We start from the raw sequence: 7162 nt of genomic DNA, 5'->3' as shown, positions 1-7162 counted from the left end.
TTGTGCTGTTTAACTTCTTTTGGTGTGACCTTATCCTATTGTATTTTTGGTAGATGCCAGTTATAAATCTGTTCCTTTGTTATACCTACTGGCAAAAGGCAGTTGCTCTCAGGACTGACATCTGTTCCCTAACGTTAGAATGATGGAAACAAAAGAGGAGTATGTGGCCGGGTCTCAAAATGGAATTTGCACCTCCGCTTCGTGTTCATGGTGCTGGCGATACTGTTGACTGTTTGCCATTGATTCTTCTTTTTTTTTTTTTTTGCGGTACGCAGGTCTCTCACTGTTGTGGCCTCTCCCGTTGCGGAGCAGAGGCTCCGGACGCGCAGGCTCAGCAGCCGTGGCTCACGGGCCCAGCCGCTCCGCGGCATGTGGGATCTTCCCGGACCGGGGCATGAACCCGTGTCCCCTGCATCGGCAGGCGGACTCTCAGCCACCGTGCTACCAGGGAAGCCCTGATTCTTCTTTTAAAGTGCGCTTTCTAATTGGCTTAATAAATTATTGGCCAATATAGAATTCTGAACACAGACAATATAATGTTCTCAAGTGGCTGAATTAAGAGAGAAAAATGTGGAAAGTATTTTGAAGTCGGAAGTAGTAGAACGTAGTGAAATATAAAGTCCATAAAAACTGAGACAGAGTCTGGGAAGTAAAGGAACACGTCTGCTGCGATAATAGCCTCGCGATAGCTCCTTTAAGGACCGACTATACAGTACTTGGGATTAGCGAATTTCCACAGGCTACAGTCAGGTTTCATTTGTATTAGGATTATTGGATCAGAAAGTGGCTTATAAAGATATCATTTGATAATCAACACTATTCAATATAGAATCCCGCCAGAAGTCGACGTTCAAACCTTGTGGTTGAGAATTCTATTTGGGAGGATGTAGGAGAAAAGAGTGAATTTTAAAACTTCAAATAAAGAGATCATTATCTCTAGCATAGAAAAGTCTGATACTAATAATGTTGGAACTCATGTTTGGGCTTGGAGCGTGGTATCTTAAAACTTTCAAAATGATCACACTCAAGAGTCTGGCTAGACACTGTGTGTGTCCATGAGGATACAAAGATGAGCAAGACGTGATCTGAGCCCCCAGGTGTTGCAGACCAGGGGAGCACAGGGACGCAGTAAAGATGACCCACCTATGACCCACCTCATGTCCCAGTGACCACAGTGCTGCCTGAGCATCAGGAAGGCAGCCATAATCGTGAGAACGTGGTGGGGTGAGTGAAGAAAGAAGAGGGCCATTGTGTGGTGGAGAAACACATGTTAGCCTTCGTTGGTTTTAGGATGGATCTCGTGGCCATTAGAGTCATACCAGTTGTGACTGTGGACATTTGGGGAGCTCACGAGGACAGAATTGGTGCTGCAACCCCAGGGCCAAGTTCTAGCCATCATGCAGGGCTTCTTCAAGTGAGAAAATTTACCGATGTGCCAGAAAGAAGAATCCTTACATGTGTGAGGTGTTAAAATATTTGCACCCTGAGAGTTTTATTGCCTCTGCAACCTTCACTTTTGCCTCTGATATAAACACGATATGCTGGGCAAGACCTTATGACTCCATTCACTGATCAAGATATTGGCACATTTGTCATTGTAAAGACAGCACGTTGGAAGGCTTTATACACAGAAAGGGTGAGTTTATGACCTTAAATAATCCCCAGTAGGAAATATCTGACATTCTTAAAGGCTTCTTCTCATATCTTTTCTTTATGCCTTTGCCTTCCTACCTAACTTTTTTGAGGACTTGGGGCGTCCTCCCTTCCCCCCTAATCTCTCTTCCTCTAGGAAGGCAGCCTGAAATAGAAGTTTGTGTTTTTCCTTGTTTATCAAATGGTTCAAATAGTCTTCATGTTAAGCCAGACACTCTTCTAAGCATTTGATAAATATTAACTCATTGAGACTTCATAAAAACTCTTTGAGGAGGCTACTGTTCTTACCACCGCTTTTTTTACAGATGACGAAGATGACAAGTAGAGGGATTAAGTAGCTTGCATAAGGACGCAGAGAGTGAGCTGCAGAGCTGGGATTCGAACCCAGACCCCCAGCTCTCAACCTCCACGCAAGAGCTTAATCTAGCCACAGTGCTGAGGTGTGGATGGATTCTGCTGCTGGCCCACCAGCTCAACCACTGTGTAGGCCCTTTTCTATTCACCGCAAGCCGAGCTCTCTACAGAAAGGTGCCTTTGAAATGCAAAGGCTGACAGCTTTATTTATGGATCCACACTGTGGTTTTTGGCTAGAGCTGGCTGGGCACCGGCTATGTGGTAGTCAGTCTTTTAAAAAATGGTGTAATATTCCCACTGTTTTTGTTGGATAATTGCAGGTCTTTAATTTGTGGGATTATAAACAGAGTAGTCACCTAGCTCAGGAGGAGCCAGAAAAAGTTATTTGATATCTACTAAGTCAAGTTTCTATTTTTACTCACCTCTGTAGAAGTAAACATTGTTATGGTCAGGAAAGAAAGCAACATCGTAATATACTCTAATCGGTGTTTCCTGATTGGTTAAGTTAAAAATATGCCTTCTGAAGAAGGTAGGCAATAATTCAGCTTCTTTCCTAACAGGTGAATACAATTTTCCTCTTAGATATTATGACAGTTTAGCTTTCTAGAATATGAAAGAAAAAGGGGGGGAAAATCACACCTTTTTAATTCATGGATTTGGAACAGTAATTTTAAAAAAAACCTACTTAAATCTCTGCTTACCTTACTCAGAAAATTCTGATAGTTCAAGATAAATGAAAACATTAAATCATGTAAAATAATCACTTATGTCATAAATATGAAGTCCCCATATAGTCACCATACTGGAAATAAGGATATTCATGGTCACTGATGGCTTTTTGTCACTGTTCAGTGATTTAGTTGACTTATGACATATTTATAGGCAAAGAATAGATTATTTAGATAGCATCTTCCATCATAAGACATTTCAGCGGTTTGAAAACTTGAGCCTAATTTAACTGATCAGTCTTTGGAGATGAATCATTCCTTTTGTTTAGCCCATTGGTACAGTATTTAGATTAACTTGTAGGTTTGTATTTAACCTGGGAGAATCCAAACAGCCAGATCAGACAGGTGTTAGTGGTCTTACTGGGGCCCTGACAGAGCTACACACAGAGAGGAGGACTCAAGTCATTGGTTTGTGATTAATGTTTGTAGCAAGTAATATTTCTACCATTTTATGGATGGAGCAACTGAGGCACTGAGAGGTTACGTGGCTTGCCCTCGATCACAAGGCTGTTTAGTAGATCCAGGAAAATCATGTAAACTGACCAGGATTTTACATCCAATTGTCACCAACTGTAAAATTTGCAAGTTACCGTGCCTGTCCCTGCCCACAGGCAGGTTACAAACTGGAAGTTGGAACTAAAATGAGAGAATGTTGACATCCCTTTTTAGGGGGAGGAAGCTACCAAGGTTCGCTTTGACTAACAGAGTTGACATGGGGGATATCGTTCTCTGGAGAGCCAGCCCTCGTGGACCTGCTGGCTTTCTGCTGATCCCCCATGGCTTTTGTCCATGAGGATTCAATCAGCCGGGGGACCACTGGCTGGGGTGGGGGGCAACAGGACTGTAAATCTGGGAAAGCTGCAAGTATTCAGGGTCTTGAACTTTATCAGGTTTGAATGTGTGATTGTGAAAGTAAAGAGCAGAGAAATGACAGCACTCAGTAAATCAAATGGAGAGAAGATCACGACTGTCAGAGAAAGAGAAAAACAGGCTCTGGGCACAAACGTGGCTGGAAACCTGCACAGTGTGGGAGACTTTTATGATCCCTCCAGACTTTGCCTCCTGAAAAACAAAGCTCTTTCGCCATCATTTTATCTAGAGAACAGTATTCTTTGTTATGTCCCATGGATTCTTTTTTAAGTTTTCGTTTTTGCAGTTTAGATCTTGTTTTAGAAGATGGGATGCTATAAGAAAAAGAAAAACAGAAAGAAAGAAAATCAATTGGAAAAAATCTGGAACGGTCTAGATTTTCCTCTATCAATATTGGGTCCCCTAGCTTCTCACAGATCTTTATTTATTTTTTAATTCCTTAACAAAATGTGATTAATGTAGAATAAGTCTCCTGCATAAACAGCAATGCCAAATTGAAAGGCAAAAAGCATGAGAGTAGTTAGATGACCAGGTCAATTTAGTTAATTCTTTTTTCTCCCTTATATCTAACGCCAGTCCTCAAGGTTGCCCTCCTTCATGGCCCCATCTGTTCATTCACTCCTATCTCCTGCCAGAAAGAAGCTTCCAGGGAGGGGGGTGCTTCTGAGGACTGGAGTTCTTTTCTCGGAGCAGAGGACAAGCCTTAAGATTATTATCTTTGTCCTGTAGTCTGCTGCTGGCATTTGCAAAGGGAACAAGGAATTTTTCCTCTTCAAAGGAACCAAAAAAAGTAGATCTACGATTGTCTCCCCCATCACCCTTCCCTACCATAATGCGATAAATAAAGTCCTCACTGCTGGTACATAGAAAAAGCCCAAGACCTCTGGTGAATGGCAGGTCTCAAAGTTGAACGAGTGCTCAAAGAAGTTCTTTCCTGGGAGTTAATTTAACTCTGGGGGATAGGTGGGTCTCCCAAAAAATTGAAATCTGATGTAGTAGGTGTGGGTCTATTACAATATAGATATTGGTAAAAACAGGTCATGCTTACACAGTGCTTGCCATATGCTGGTTACTCTTAGCCCTTGATACATAGGACATCTTTTAATCCTCTCAATGATCCTGTAAGGGAGGTACTTTTATCAACCCCATTTTAAAGATGAGGAAACTGAAGCAGAGAGGTTAGGCAATTTGTCTTGGTCACTCAGCTAGGAAGGGGTGGGGTCATGATTCAAACCCAGGAAGGCTGGCCCAGAGTCTGGGCTCCTAGGAATTCCCTAGTGTTTGAGCTAGAACACCACCCTCCCATTTTAATAAGCTCATTGTGAAGCCTAGAGGAAAATCCGAGCATGGGTACTTTTCTAGAGAAAAAAAAAAAGACTCAGACATCTCCCTCCATCTTGAAAGTTGTCTGTGGTACTTTGCCTAACCGGCTCTACAGAACTGCAAACCTTTCAGACTGTAAACACTTCAAAACTAGTAGCTACCTCTTCTAGTTCTTCTTTGTGCAGTGCATACTCAGTACAGTCGGGCAAGTGCAGGAAACTGGAGGACTGCATGTGAGTAGACAGCCTTTTGGTCTTAATTCTCTGCATATTTGCAACACAGCTGGAGAGGTCATATTTCTGGGTGGCAAACGCAGTAAGTTTTTTTTTTTTTAATTTCTTGGGCACTTTTTTTCTTTAATTGATTCAAGGAGGACGTTAGTCACTTAGCAAACAGCTAAAGCCTATCATCTCATTTTTTCTGCTTCCCCAATGCCCCCTGCCCCACTAGGAAACCAGTCACAAAGGTCTCTGAGCTGAGACAGCTCTGGGGCGGTGGCATCTGCACCCTGACCCTGGAATGGGCATTGCCTAAACACTTAGTGATACCTGCAAAGCCCAGAGAAAGCCCAGGTTTTGCCTGTCTAGTGGGATGGAAATTTCTGCATCTCTCTCACCTTCTTGAGAGCATAAATGGTCCCTTTCCCTCTGATGCTCTGATTTCTCTCACCTCCAGAGGCTGGGTAAGAGGTTAGGATTAGATAAGGTGAATGATTTGGGACTTCACCTTATTTGGAGGGAGAAGTGAGAAGAAAGACATTTTTAACTTCTGGGGCCCAGCACGAGAGGACAGACAGACGCTGAAGATACTGGACTGCTTTTTGGGATTCTGAGTCCTGTCTCTGATGTTGCCAGAGAAGAACAGATGGGAAAGGCAGAAGATGTGGGAAGAAGCCCCATTGCAGCGAAGCCAAGAGTGGTCTCATTTGTTACCCCCAGTTTCTTATCCTGCCATATTTCAAAGTGGTAGAAAAGGCTTAAGTGGGCCTGGAGTATGGAGGATGTTCCATCTACTTAAGGGGAGAAGCAGCAGCTCTGTGCAGGAAACTGAAAACATGGCATCTGACTCCCCAAGCCCACTTCTCAGTCCTGGATCAGGAAACTGGATTAATTTTTGCTTCACCTTTGGTGAGAGGGAAGGGATTACCCCAGGGTCAGGGCCTCAGCCCAGCGGGCAGCCCGAGGTAGTAATTTATAGGACTAATAGTAAACACCATACTTCATAACCAAACTCAACCTGAGGATGGTTGAGTATTTGGACTGCTGCCTCCAACCTGGACACTGTTATTCTGCGGGTCCACACCCTCCCCATTAGCCTGTACGATCCCGACGCCAGGTTCCTTCCACACACCACGTTCTGACTGGGGTTCAAAAGGTCTGCTTCGGATGACCAGAGATGGGGAGTAACACTGCCCCTAGCTCGGCAAACCGCGGGGAGCGGGGCGCGAGGTTAGGAATGGTTTGGCTTTGTAGTATTATTCAGTATCAGAAAATAATCCAAATGGGAGGTAATTTGGGTCCCACTGAGTTCGGTTTAGTTTTTCTGCCTAGTGCAGGAGGGCTGTTTGGGGAGTCCAGCTCCGGCCTGGAGGCCCCGGCTCCCGGGACCCCAGGGCTTGGCACTCCCCACTTGGCGGCCATCCGAGATCGGGGCCACCAAGTGGGGTTCTCAGCGTGTCGGGACGCAAGCAGGCCTCGGGGAGGGAGGCCGGCGCCGGTGTGGAATGTCTTATCGGGATCCGAGAGCCACAAGCTTCTCCTTCGCTTCTTTAAGCGATCACGGAAAGACACCTTTCGATCTTTTGTCAGACATCTTGGCCCTTAATAGCTAAATTTATTTGGTTTAAAGCGGCCTTGGGAGAAGCAGGGAGGGAAAATCTTTCGTCGGTCATTGGGTGGCCTAGATAACAAACTTTAAAAGAGAGAGGGAAGAAGAAAGTAAAAAGGTTAATGGATGAGGGGAGGGCTGGAAGGCGCCCAGCGTGGGGCTTTTACGGCGACCCTCCTCCGGCCGCCCCCTTATCGCGGCCCTAACTTACCCGCGGCGGATGAAGTACATTAAGTCACGTAAACAGCGCGCGGAGAGGAATGCCACCGCGGTGACCTTTCGCGCGCCGCCGCCGCGAGCCCACCTCCGCGCCGCGCTGGCGGCCGCCGGCGGCGCGCGGGGTCGGCGCGGGGCTGCGGGGCGCGAAAGGTCACCGCGGTGGCATTCCTCTCCGCGCGCTGTTTACG

Source organism: Monodon monoceros, unplaced genomic scaffold (genome assembly GCF_005190385.1).
Source record: "Monodon monoceros isolate NGI ecotype Baffin Bay Population unplaced genomic scaffold, NGI_Narwhal_1 Super_Scaffold_1, whole genome shotgun sequence".
NCBI lineage: Eukaryota > Metazoa > Chordata > Mammalia > Artiodactyla > Monodontidae > Monodon > Monodon monoceros.
This window is presented reverse-complemented; position numbering follows the sequence as displayed.